Below are 14,044 nucleotides of genomic sequence, written 5' to 3' on the forward strand. Positions count from 1 at the left end.
AGCAAACACCAGAAACTGATTTTGGCCATGATTTGGTGCATTTGGGGAGACAGGCTGGAATGACATGCGTGGGGGTGGATTTTACTGCGAGCAAGTCACCAAAGAGCTTATCAGAGTCTTTGGTAGACCTTATCACTGTGAAACCCTCGAAGACCAGAGTGTGAGAGAAGAGCAAGCAGTGTCTGTTTGCTTCTAAGGATGGACAGGAGGTTCCACTGATATGCATTGTTAATCCTGTTATTCTTAAGAAACCTTTCATCCTTTATCACTGTTGTTTGGGAGAAGCTGGGATCAATTAACTGATTAGAAGAACTGTTTGAGGAACAGGAATGTCTTGCTTGTAAGTGAATGCTATATAAGATGTACGCTGAACACAATAGAGACTACACTGATGCTACAAGAAACTAAGAGAGCTCTCTAACTCGACTGAGCACCGACAGACATGCAGTCAAGAACCCTGGACCTAGAGCGAACAGGAAATCCTGTCTAGGCATGGCAATATGTGTGGCCATCTATTGTCTCTTTGACTGTCTTTCGGTTGTGTTTTTTTTTTTAATTATTATTTTGTTCCCCAGAACAGTGCATTTCAGAAATGCACAACCTAATACTTTGTAAATTTGACACCAGATTTAAGTCTAAGACTTTCATCAGTGAAACTGTTTGCTTATGCCAGAATTACAAATACACCCACAGACATGCATAAAAAGGATATTTTTGTCCTACTTTTGTGCAGGTGTTGAAATTACGTGGATGCTATGCTAAGATGGACAAAGTGGGGGTTTCTGTGTGTTGTGTGCGCATGTGCAAAACTCGCCTTCAAAAACCCAGTATCTTTATGACAGTAAACAGGGGAATCACCAAACCAACTGAAGGATGAGAAAAGGGCCCCACAGTAAGGGAGAGAAAGAAACTGTCACAGAAACTGGGACAGGAAGAGTGAAAAGATCGTTTATGTCAAAGCTGTTAGAAGAATGGGGAGTGCAGACACTGAGTGCAATAACAAGGGGGATAAAGGCCATAAGGATGCAACAGCCTGAGAACAGTGAGGTGATTAGATGTCCATAGGGCAAACTGGAACCAGTTTGGGGGCTGCCCCTCCTACAGAGTTGAAAGTTTACAGCGAGGAAGACGATGAGCCTTCATCCCCCACCATCCCCACGACTCACCATGCGCACAAGGGGGGAGGGACTGCATGCTAATGGGGTCTCAGGAATGTAATGAATATGTATTCCAATTCCTGACAGCTATTGATGATGTATTAGTTCAGCCTATATTTGCAGCACACTTTCTCATAATGGTGTGCAAGTGAGGTGGAGCTATCCCCCTTACACCAGGGTGTATGCTCATCACTCATTAAACATACCTGCTTTAGAACTACTTTGTGGTTATGGAGTTCGATTCTGCAAGTCTCCTGGAAGTGTTCAAGGAACAACTAGATGTTGTGTTGAGGGACATGGTATAGTGGCAGCTGTTGGTGATAGGTGAACAGCTGGATTGGATGATCTTTTAGGACTTTTCCAACCTTGGTCATTCTATGATTCTATGATTCCCTGTCCTTGTCTGTGTACCATATTTGTTTCAGCACTCTACGGGAGGACTCACCACATGTCTGGAATTAATCACCAACCACTTGAAATCCGGTGTTTAATTCAACAGATTTCAAAGTACGGTCAGGATGCTGTTGTTTTTCAGGAGTTGTTGGCCAAGAAGACCCAGGGACATCTCAGGGAAGACGAGTGGGAAAGACAAAAATAACATCCTCTGCTGCTGAGCTGGGCCAGGCTCCTGGGACACAGAGAGATCATACAAGTGGGCAGCGCTGCAGAGAGAACTCTGTGCCAAGGAGAAGCTCTTGTGCACAGCACAGCAGGGCTGGGGCATGAGCTGCAGGTGACATGAGGATAGAAGAGAAGGGAGAGAGAGCTCACAAAGTGTGTATGGTGTGAGCAGGCTGTGAGCTCACTGCAGGAGCATTGCACACAGACAACGACATGGTAAGTCTCTTACAGTAGGCAACACAGCTTCTTTTTCAGGAGGGATCACTAGACTGGGGACATCCCATAGCAGATCTGGCTGCAGGCACTTCATGTTTCTTTACTGTGGAAAAAGCCTTCTGCTCCAGCTGAGGGCTTCTGTGATGCAGCGTCAGAACACAGCCCTGAGGGCTGCGTGACCCAGAACGGCTGCAGGCTGTGCAGCCGGGGCTGCAGGCGGGTGCCCAGGGCTGTCCTGCAGAGCAGGGTCCCTGCTGTGCCCCAGGGGCTGTGTGCCGGGTATGGGATTTCCAAAGGGAAAGGAAAACTTTTATAGTATACCAGGAGGAGTGTCTCTGAGAATGGTCTGGAATTGTCATTATCTTCTGCACTCTGAGCAGGACTCCAAGCCCAGGAACAGCAGATGCACAACAGCAGCTCCATCAGTGAGTTCCTCCTGCTGCCGTTGGCAGACACGCGGCAGTTGCAGCTCCTGCACTTCTGGCTCTTTCTGGGCATCTACCTGGCTGCCCTCTTGGGCAACAGCCTCATCAGCACAGCCGTAGACTGCGACCAGCCCCTGCACACCCCCATGTACTTCTTCCTCCTCAACCTTGCCCTCCTTGACCTGGGATGCATCTCCACCACTCTCCCCAAAGCCATGGCCAATGCCCTCTGGGACACCAGGGCCATCTCCTATACAGGATGTGCTGCACAGCTCTTTTTCTTTATCTTCTTTGCCTCAGCAGAGTATTTCCTTCTCACCATCATGTCCTATGACCGCTACGTTGCCATCTGCAAGCCCTTGTACTACGGGACCTTGATGGACAGCAGAGCTTGTGCCACCATGGCAGCAGCTGCCTGGGGCACTGGGGTTCTCCTCTCTCTTCTGCACACTGCCAGTACGTTTTCACTGCCTCTCTGCCAAGGCAATGTTGTCAGCCAGTTTTTCTGTGGAATCCCCCAGATCCTCAAGCTCTCCTGCTCAGAATCAAATCTCAGGGAAGTTGTATTTATCATTTTTAGTGCCAGTTTATTCTATGGCTGCTTTGTTTTCATAGTGTTGTCCTATGTGCAGATCTTAATAGCTGTGCTGCAGGTGCCCTCTGAGCAGTGATGGCACAAAGCCTTCGCCACGTGTCTCCCGCACCTGACCGTGGTCTCCCTATTTATCATCACAGGCTTTTATGCCTATCTGAATCCCTATTCTGTCTCCTCCCCATCCATGGACCTGATGGTGGCAGTTCTGTACTCAGTGGTGCCACCAGCAGTTAACCCCCTCATCTACAGAATGAGGAACAGGGAGGTCAGGGATGTGGTAAAGAAAGTGATGACCAGATGTGTTTCAACTGCAGTGAACTGCCCATCTTTTGGAATTCATGACTTGTAATGCAGCTTTCTACTGAATCAAGCTCTCCTTTATTGTTTGTTTGTGGGGATACAAGAAAAGCTGTTCAGAGCAGCAGCTGTGGAGCAAGATAAACAGCATGGGAACCAAGGACACCTCTGCAAGGAGAAGAAGAGTCTCACAGCTCTGATTGGATATGTGCCTGCATGGACAGTTGAAAAGTGTTTTGTAGAATGCTTTGTTGACATATAAGGTGTTTGCGAAAGTTGTAAGGGCGGATGGGAAAGCTAGAAAATAACAACTTGTGAAGGTATATAAGGGATGTGAGAACTTGTAATAAACGATTTGGATCGTTCACATCTGAGTCCGTGCCGAGTCGCTGCATTTGTTTTCTTGGTTGTTTTTTTTTGTTTGTTTGTTTTTTTTTGTTTTGTTTTTTTGTGGTTTGTTTGTGGATGAGCAAGGAGCTCATGCAGAAACTGAAAGGGAAGAAGAAGGTCCTTGAAATGTGGAAAAAGTGTCTGACCACATGTAGTCAGGGCCTGCAGGGATGGAACAAGGAAGTCTGAAGACCACCTGGGATTGAATGTGACAAAAGGATAATGAAAAATGCTTTTTAAAGTACGTTAGCAGTCAAAGGAAGACTAGGGAGACTGTGGGTCCCCTACTAAGTGAGGGGGGTGTTCTGGTAACAAGGGATTCTGAGAAGATGGAGATACTGATGGCCTTCTTTGCTTCTGTCTTGTGTGAAAAAGCTCTCCATCAGGAATCCCAGAACCTAGAGCTTACTGAGAGGGTCTGGGGACTGAGGGACTTCCCTTTAGTCAGGAAAGAGTTTTGCCACACCAATGTTCATAAATTCATGGTACCCGATGGGGTGCATCCATGGGTGGTGAGGGAGCTGGCAGAGGTGATTGCTGAATCGCTCTCTATCATATTTCAGACATCTTGGAGAACGGTGGAGGTGCCTGAAGACTGGAGGATAGCCAATGTCACTCCAGTCTTCAAAAAGGCAAGAAGGAAAATACAGGTAGTTACAGGCCAGTCAGCCTCACCTCTGTCCCTGGAAAGATGATGGAACAGCTTGTGCTGGATGCCATCTCTAGACAACTGGGAGAAAAGGAGGTTATCAGGAGTACCCAGCATGGGTTCACCAAGGGGAGGTCGTGCTCGACCAACCTTGTGGCCTTCTATGATGTTTTCACATCCTGGGTGGATGGGGAGAGAGTGGTGAATGTAGTCTACCTTGATTTCAGTAAGGCATTTGATACTGTCTCCCACGACATCCTTATAACAAAGCTGAGGAAATGTGGAATAGACTAGTGGACAGTGAAGTGGGTTGAGAATTGGCTGACTGGCAGAGCGCACAGGGTCATCGGTGGTGGTGCAGAATCTGGCTGGAGACCTGTAACCAGTGGTGTCCCCCAGGGGTTGGTGCTGCATCCAGTCTTGTTCAACATCTTCATCAGTGACCTTCACAAGGGGATATTGGTCACCCTCAGCATGTCTGCTGATAAAAAAAAGTTGGGAGGATTGGATGACACGCCTGAAGGCTGTGCTGCCATTCAGCAAGACCTGGACAGGCTGGAGAGCTGAGCAGAAAGAAACCAGATGAGGTTTAACAAAAGCAAGTGTAGAGTCTTGCACCTAGGGAGGAATAATTGCATACACCAGGACAGGCTGGGGGATGAGTATCTGGAGAGGAGCTCTGCTGAGAGGGACCTGGGTGGACACCTGATGGATGACAGGTTGGCCCTGAGGCAGCAGTGTGCCCTCGTGGTTAAAAAGGCCAATGGCATTCTGGGGTGCATTAAAAAGAGCGTGTCCAGCAGGTCGAGGGAGGTGATCCTCCCCCTCTACTCTGCCCTGGTGAGGCCTCATCTGGAATATTGTGTCCAGTTCTGGGCTCCCCAGTACAAAAAAGACAGGGATCTCTTGGAAAGAGTCCAGCAAAGGGCCACAAAGATGGTGAAGAGCCTGGAGCATCTCCCCTATGAAGAATGACTAAGTAAGCTGGGTCTGTTTAGCCCTGAGAAAAGCTGACAGAGAGGGGATCTAATCCAGATTTATAAATATCTGAGGTGTGGGGGCCATAGTGACAAGGCCAGTCTCTTTACAGTGGTACATGGAGACAGGGCAAGGGGAAATGGACTAAGCTGGAGCATAGGAAGTTCTGCACGAATGTGTGGAAGAACTTCTTTACGGTGAGGGCGATGGAGCACTGGAACAGGCTGTCCAAGGGTACTGCGGAGTGTCCTTCTCTGGAGATACTCAAGACCATCCTGGACACCTACCTGGTGTAGGGAAGCTGATTTGGAAGGGGGCTTGAACTCCATGATCTATGGACGTCCCTTCCAACCCTTATGATTCTGTGATCCTGTGCGTAATGGGCACTTGAGACCGCAGAGTTATTTAGCTGACCAAATAGATGAGCTCACCAGGAGAAGAGACGGATCTTTCTCTGTTCCCCATCTACTGAAAATTCCAGAGCTTAAGGCATTCCACAACTGTGACACACCTACATTCTCTCACTGATGACACCTTCATTTGATCTGGGCTCTCATCTGAATGGCAGTTCCCTGGGGTGTCCAGCACACTCTCAGCCAGCTGGAAAATGCAGCTGAGGACCTTCAGGAAAGACATGCCCTGGTAGTCTCAGTGCTTGATGAACAACTGTGAGCCCCACAATGGGTCTCGTACCTGTGTGCCACTTTCTGAACACCAGTACCACGATGTAGATGCAAGGCCCAGCCAGGCTAAATCAAATCATGCTTCTGGAAGGGGATGCTCTTGATGAGTCTTTACATTAATGAGAGGACCACAAACAATCACTCAGTGAGCTCGAAATCTCTGTGGCTTTCCAGACCTAGGGTCTCGTTTGGCTCACAGAGACATGTTGGGGTGGTTCCCACCTCTGAACTGTACCAACCTGGATATGGACTCTTTATGACGAATGGGCAAGGAAGATGAGGAAAGTCTGCTTTTTGTGAGAGTGCACTGAGGTCTGCCTGGGGATGGAAGAGAAGCCAGCTGAGAACTGATGGAAAGGGCTCAGAGAGGAGAGTGGAAGGTTCTGTTCTGTGTATATATATATTTGGCAAAATTGTTATCCTTTTCTTTTTCTCCGTCTTAGTCTGTAGATTAGTCTGATCCCTGGGTCAGGGATATTTCTAGAAAACTCCCCAGCCTTATCCGCCACTCTGATTATTACCCTTCATTGATAGTTCAGGCCGGCAGCAATGGGATTGCTGACAGGAGCCTGAGGATTATAAAAAATGATTTTAGGAGACTGGGGAAGTTAGTTGATGGAGCGGGCATACAAGTAGTGTTTGCCAGTATTCCTTTGGTGGCTGGGACAAACACTGAGATGATCAGGAAAAGTCATCTTATAAATGCATGGCTGAGAGGCTGGTGCAAATGCAAAAATTTTGGATTCTTTGATCATGGGGCAGTCTACTTGGTACCTGGCCTGAGGTTGGCTGATGGGAATTGCCTGTCTCCAAAAGGGAAATGGATACTTGCCCAGGAGCTGGTGGTACTTGTAGAGAGAGTTTTAAACTAGATAGTATTAGGTATTAGGAGAGAGGCGAGGGGCTCAGCTGAGGTGCGTCTACACTAATGCACACAGCATGGGCAACAAGCAAGAAGAGTTGGAAGCCATTGTGCGGCAGGCAAACTATGACCTAGTTGCCATAACAGAAATGTGGTGGGATTGCTCCCATGACTGGAGCGCTGCAATGGATGGCTACAAACTCTTCAGGAGGGATAGGCAAGGAAAGAGAGGTGGTGGTGTGGCTCTCTACATTAGGGAATGCTTTTATGCTACTGAGGCCCTTGATCTTGAAAGTCCAGGCGGACTGCCAATAATCCGGGATATTTTGTAAACACTGCTGAGCTTTGCTTTTTTCACTTTTTTTTTTCCCTCTCTATTGAAGAAAAAAAAAAAAAAGTTTTCTCTAGTAAATTTGTTTTACAAGGGACTGCATGTCATTAGTTCCTCTTTTGTGATGCTCCAAACATATTGGACCATTCTTAAGCTAGCCATTTTTTCCTATGAAGCCATAGGAATGTATAACGGATTGAAAGCATGGTTAGCAACGCTTACTTGGTATCTGCATGCAGCTCCAGAGGGAGCAACTAATGCAACTAATAGTTCAGGAATGGTGGTTTTTGAGCGTGCTCCTCCTATTTTCTTTGCATCCTTTAAGCAGTCTTTGAATGACCGGTTGGCCCAGTGGACCACACTGTCGATCGTATCAATCTCCCTGAACTTACTGTTGGTTATTGTAATAATCTCACTCAGTATCTGGAATTATAACCTCAGGAGGAAGTCTTCCCTAGAACCAGAGAATACTGAGTGGCAGGGAGTGTGGAGAGACTTTGTAGAGACTTTTAGAAGACAGACATCTTTAGTGTCATGGAGCTCTACTCCTGAACACTTCAAGAATCCTGAGAGTTTGACCGCATATTTGAGACAGGAATGTTGTGGCTCAGGCAGATCTAAGGAGGCACAAATGACTTGGGGCCTAGCTAATGCTTATCAGGCCTTATTCAGTACCATTCCTGAGAGGTTGAGAGAGAGAGTCTCAGGGCCGAGAATGAGAGTATGCAATCCAAACTCGACACCCTCCAGTCTGCACACAACGCTCTCCACTCCGAGCACAATGCTCTCCACAGAATCACACAGAATCACAGAATTACCCGGGTTGGAAGGGACCTCAAGGATCATGTAGTTCCAACCCCCCTGCCTAGCAGGGCCACCAAACATACACATTTACTAGATCAGGTTGCCCAGGGCCCCGTCCAACCTGGCCTTGAACACCTCCAAGGACGGGGCATCCACAACCTCACTGGGCAGCCTGTTCCAGGACCTGACCACTCTTCTAGTAAAGAACTTTCCCCTAACATCCAACCTAAATCTTCCCTCCTTCAACTTAAAACCATTTACCCTAGTCCTGCTATTATCAGCCCTTTCGAAGAGTTTACTCCCTTCCTGGGAGTAAGTTCCCTTCAGGTACTGAAAGGCTGCAATGAGGTCACCCCGCAACCTTCTCTTCTCCAGGCTGAACAAACCCAACTCCCTCAGCCTGTCCTCATAGGGGAGGTGCTCCAGCCCCCTGATCATCTTTGTGGCCCTCCTCTGGACCCTTTCCAAAATCTCCATATCTTTTTTGTACTGAGGGCTCCACACCTGGACACAGTACTCCAGATGGGGCCTCACAAGAGCAGAGTAGAGAGGGACGATCACCTCCCTATCCCTGCTGACCACCCCTCTCCTGATGGAGCCCAGGATCCCATTTGCTTTCCGGGCTGCCAGAGCGCACTGCTGGCTCATGTTAAGTTTCTCATCTATCAGGACCCCTAGGTCTTTTTCAGCCGAGCTGCTCTCAAGGACAACTCCTCCCAGCCTGTACAGGTGCCTGGGGTTCTTCCGGCCCAAGTGCAAAACCTTGCACTTTGCCGTGTTGAACCTCATTAGGTTCACCCGAGCCCAGCTTTCCAGCCTGTCAAGGTCCCTCTGAATGGCATCCGTTCCCTCCACCGTATCGACTGCACCACTCAGCTTGGTGTCATCAGCAAACTTGCTGAGGGTGCTCTCCATTCCCTCATCGATGTCATTAATAAAGATGTTAAAGAGCACCGGTCCCAAGACAGACCCTTGAGGGACACCACTCGTTACCGGCCTCCACCTGGACATAGAGCCATTGACCACCACCCTCTGTCTGCGGTCTTTCAACCAATTGCTTATCCATCTAGTTGTCCACCCATCAAATCCACTTCCCTCCAATTTGGAGATGAGGATGTGGTGGGGGACCATGTCAAAGGCCTTGCTCAGGTCCAGGTAAATGACATCGGTCGCCTTCCCTTCATCCACCAACGCCGTCACTCCATCATAGAAGGCCACAAGATTAGTTAAGCATGACCTTCCCCTGGTGAAGCCATGCTGGCTGTCTCGGATCACATGCTCGTTCTTTATGTGATCAAGCATGTTGTCCAGGAGGATCTGTTCCATAATCTTCCCAGGCACAGAGGTGAGACTCACCGGCCTGTAGTTCCCCGGGTCCTCCCTGCTCCCCTTCTTGTAAATGGGAGTGACGTGACCCTTCCTCCAATCATCCGGGACCTCACCTGACAGCCATGACTTCTCAAATATGATGGAGAGCGGCTCAGCAACCACCTCAGCCAGCTCCTTCAGGACCCTGGGATGCACGCCATCTGGCCCCATAGACTTATACTCATTCAGTCTAAGGAGGCACTCTCGGACTTGCTCTACCCTTACAGTGGGGAGGGAATTTACCTCCTTGGTCCCCACATAGAGGTATGGGGGTGCAAGACTTAGGGACGTGAAAAAGACTAGAATCCTGGCCACCAGTGAAGACCGAGGTGAAGAACTCATTCAGCACCTCAGCTTTCTCTTCATCTGTTGAAGCCATTTCTCCTTTTAAATTTACCAGAGTAGGTACGCCCATTTTGGCCTGTCTCTTCTGGCCAATGTACCTGTAGAAGGTTTTCTTATTGTTTTTCACGTCCCTCGCCAAGTTCAGTTCTGCCTGCGCCTTGGCGTTCCTGATCCCACGTCTGCAAGTTCGGACGGCATCCCTGTATTCTTCCCGGGTGACACAGCCTTGTTTCCAGAGCTTGTACACCCCTTTCTTCACCCTCAGTTCTCTTAGCAGGTCCTTGCTGAGCCATGCCGGTTTTCTACCTCTCCTGCCCACTTTCTTAATCAGGGGAATGGAGACCTCTTGTGCTGCCAGGAGGGCATCCTTGAACAGTAGCCAGCTCTCCTCAACGTCCTTATCTTTGAGGGCAGCGCGCCAGGGGATCTTGGCCAGCATTCCATTGAGAAGCTTGAAGTCAGCTCTTCTAAAGTTGAGCATCCTGGTCCTGCTCTTTGCCAGGCCCACATCGCTTGAGATCACAAACTCAACCAGGGCATGGTCGCTGGAGCCCAGGCATCCTCCAACCTTGACGCCTTTGATGATCTCCTCAGCGTTGGTGAGCAGCAGGTCCAGCAACGCTTGACCTCTGGTCGGTCTGTCCAATACCTGAACCAGAAAGCTAACATCAATGGATTCCAAGAGCCTTCTGGAGCTCTTGCAGCTCGCCGTGTGGTTTTCCCAACAGATGTCCGGATGGTTGAAGTCCCCCACCAGGACAAGAGCCTGTGAGCTAGATGCCTCACGCATCTGTAGCAAGAAAGCCTCATCAGCAGCCTCCCCTTGATCAGGTGGTCTGTAGTATACCCCTAATACCAGCTGTCCTTTATTAGTCCAATCTCTAATCCTAACCCACAGGCTCTCAACCTGTTCTTGACTGTTTCTCATGGGGAGCTCCTCACAGTTTATCCAATCTCTGACATAGAGAGCAACTCCCCCACCCTTCCTACCTCGCCTATCTCTCCTAAAGAGCCTATAGCCATCGATGGTAGTATCCCAATTGTGGGAGTCATCCCACCATGTTTCTGTGATAGCAACAATGTCATAATTTTCAGAGTGCATCACAGTTTCCAGTTCCTCCTGCTTGTTACTCAGGCTCCGTGCATTAGTATAAAGGCACTTCAGCCGGGCTGTCCGTCTCACCACCTTCATGAGCGATCCAGGATCCGCTAGAACAGCGGCATCCCCAGCATCCCCCTGCCCTACTCCCTCCTTTTGCACTCTGCAATCATTGCCCACGGAGTTTGGTACAATCCCTTGAATGCACCGTTCAACCCCAGTAGCCCTTATTTTGCCCCCTTCCCCCTTCGTTCCTAGTTTAAAGACCTATCAATGAGTCCCGCTAATTCTTCAGCTAATACCCTCTTACCCCTCAGGGACAGGCTGCTTGCATCAGCAGCCATCATTCCAGGTGCAGTGTAGATTGCCCCATGGTCAAAATAGCCGAAATTCTTGTGTCTGCACCAGCTCTTAAGCCATCTGTTTAAGAGATGGGTTTTTTGGATCCTCCCTGTACCTTTTCCTGACACCACGGGCATAGAAGAAAAGATCACCTGCACCCCAGCTCCTTCAAGTATTCGCCCCATTCCCCTGAAGTCTTGATGGACCTCAGGCTTTCCTTGCCAACTTCCTCACTGCCAGCCTGAATTATTAAAAGTGGGTAGTAGTCTGAAGGATGAATCAATCTAGAAATTTTCTTTCAAATGTCCCTGACCCGTGCCCCAGGAAGGCAGCACACTTCTCTGCGGGTAGGGTCAGGCCGGCATATAGGGCCTTCTGTTCCTTGCAGAAGGGAGTCACCTACAACAATCACCCTTCTGTCCTTACATGTAGAAGCAGTCTTGAGGCTTCGGGGTGACCGCTTCACCTGTGGCAACCTCATGGGTGCACCTGTTTCCATACTCTCACTAGTCCCCCCCTCAAGTTCCAGGGCCTCAAACCGGTTTCGCAGAGGCACCTGGGGAGCCGGGGATGGTCGTGATGGAGGATGCCCCTTCCGTCGAGCAGGTACCCGTTTCCACTCCTCCTCCCTTCTCAAGTTACTGCTGGGGGGAAGAGAGGACAGGGGGCCGGCTGCAGTGTTGCCAGCTGGCTGGTTCCCCTTTACCACCTGTTTGTGAGGTGGCAGGGGCTGACATGCTCCATTAGGAGCCTCGACTGTGTGCTGAGAACTTGAGGCTGAGAGGGACTGACACCACCAGTCAATCTCCCTCTCACACTCTTTTATAGTCCTCAGCCTCTCCACTTCCTCCTTCAGGTCAACTACGAGGCTGAGCAAGTAGTTCACCTGGTCGCAGTGAACACAATCACTGCCTCCCTCACCCAGCACTGCAAGGGCCATGCTCTGGCACTCAGTACAGCCAGAGACCTGCACACCAGCATCTTGGGTTGGGGGCTCAGTCTGAGTTTCCTCAGACATTTTGGCCGCAGCCTTCCTATAAGGCATGTGCAGGACCTCAGTCTGGGTCTCTGCAGTCTTCTTGGTTGCTGTCTCCTGTTTCTGTGAGATCGGGACCCTTGTCTTGGCCTCCTCAGTATTTCTGGCAGCAGCCTTTCGCCGGGGAGCACCCATGTAGGAGCAGAATACTTACCAGAGCTGAAACAGGAAGTCAAGAGGTGCACGAGCCCCGCCTCCTCCTGACCGTTTCTGGTGGGGTGGGCAGCGACTAGTCGCTGCCCTCCTTGTGCCCGTTTAAATCTCCCTCCGTAGGCAGGGAACGCCCACACGCTGCGTCAGCGGCTGCGTCAGCTGCTCCCTGAGAGCTGCCGGGCATTTCCAAGGACTCACGTGTGGACAGAGGTATTGGCACATGCCAAAATCGGTCCTACACCCTCTGAAAGCGGATGTTGATAGCAGTAAGAGATAGATTCCCCTTTAAACGGGACTTGGAGCCTGAGAAAAAGAAATGGACTGATATAGAGAAAGGAATCCAATTCTTGAGAGAAAGTGCTTTGGTGGAAATGCTATACAGCCCCCAATTCAATCGTAACGATCCAAACCAATTACATGATCCTGAAACAGTCCGCGTTCCACGACAAATGTGGCGTGACTTTACAAAGGCAGCTCCAGAAAAGCATGCCAGTGCACTTGCATTAGTATATGGCAAAGGGGAAAGGAAACCCCTTGTGAATGAACTAATTAGCAGACTTCAGGAACTTGAATTATTTATAAGCGCTACAGAAGTTAATCTGTATACTTCAGCCATTGTCAAAATAGTGCAAAGATTAAACAAAATGGAGGGAACACAAAGTGACATTATTGAAAATTGGCTAACGTGCCTAATGTAGATGAATCCACGGGACTCATTGCTCCCCATTCACAAGCTAATTCGCCAATTAGAGAATCAGGGAGTGATTAGCAAAACTCACTTGCCTTTTAACATCCCCATATGGCCAGTGGGTAACACCAGTGGAGAATGGAGGCTGACAGTGGATTACCGTGGCCTGAATGAAGTCACACCTCCATTGAGTGCTGCTGTACCAGACATGCTAGAACTCCAGTATGAGTTGGAGTCAAAAGAAGCTAGGTGGTATGCCACCATTGACATTGCCAATGCCTTCATTTCCATCCCATTGGCTGCAAAATGTAGGCCACATTTTGCTTTTACCTGGAGTGGTATTCAGTATACATGGAACCGTTTACTTCAAGGGTGGAAGCACAGCCCAACAATTTGCCATGGGCAATGCTCCTGAGCACTTGCAGTATATTGATGATATTGTAGTGTGGGGACATACAGCAGCAGAGGTTTTCAAGAAAGGTAAACAGATAATCCAAATTCTCTTGCAAGCCAGTTTTGCCATTAAGAGCAGCAAGGTGAAGGGGCCTGCCCAAGAAATCCAGTTCTGAGGTATAAAATGGCAAGATGGACATCGTCACATCCCAGCAGATGTGACTGACAAAATCACTGCTATGTCTCCGCCCACCGACAAGACAGAGACCCAATCTTTTCTGGGAGTAGTGGGCTTTTGGAGAATGTACGTCCCAAACTACAGCCACATAGTGAGACCCCTCTATCAGGTAACACGGAAGAAGAATAATTTCTCATGGGGTCCAGAGCAGCAGCAGGCTTTTGAGCAGATAAAACAAGAGATAGACCGTGCCGTGGCCTTGGGGCCAGTACGGACGGGACAGGATGTGAAGAACATCATCTACACTGTGGCTGGAGAGAAAGGTCACACCTGGAGTTTGTGGCAAAGAGCCTCAGGAGAGATCAGAGGCCGACCCCTAGGATTTTGGAGTCGAGCATTGTCACGGGTTACTTAGATTTACCTATGCCCGTGAC

At 49.2% G+C, this 14,044-nt stretch overlaps 1 pseudogene; it reads left to right on the forward strand.

The window, feature by feature from the left end:
* The first annotated feature begins 2,397 nt into the window (after positions 1-2,397).
* LOC146754529 (olfactory receptor 14C36-like) lies at positions 2,398-3,363 on the forward strand (annotated as a pseudogene).
* Positions 3,364-14,044: the final 10,681 nt, after the last annotated feature.

This window comes from Coturnix japonica, chromosome W (assembly GCF_054131305.1).
Source record: "Coturnix japonica strain WE chromosome W, WE-NBRP24, whole genome shotgun sequence".
In the NCBI taxonomy this organism is placed as follows: domain Eukaryota; kingdom Metazoa; phylum Chordata; class Aves; order Galliformes; family Phasianidae; genus Coturnix; species Coturnix japonica.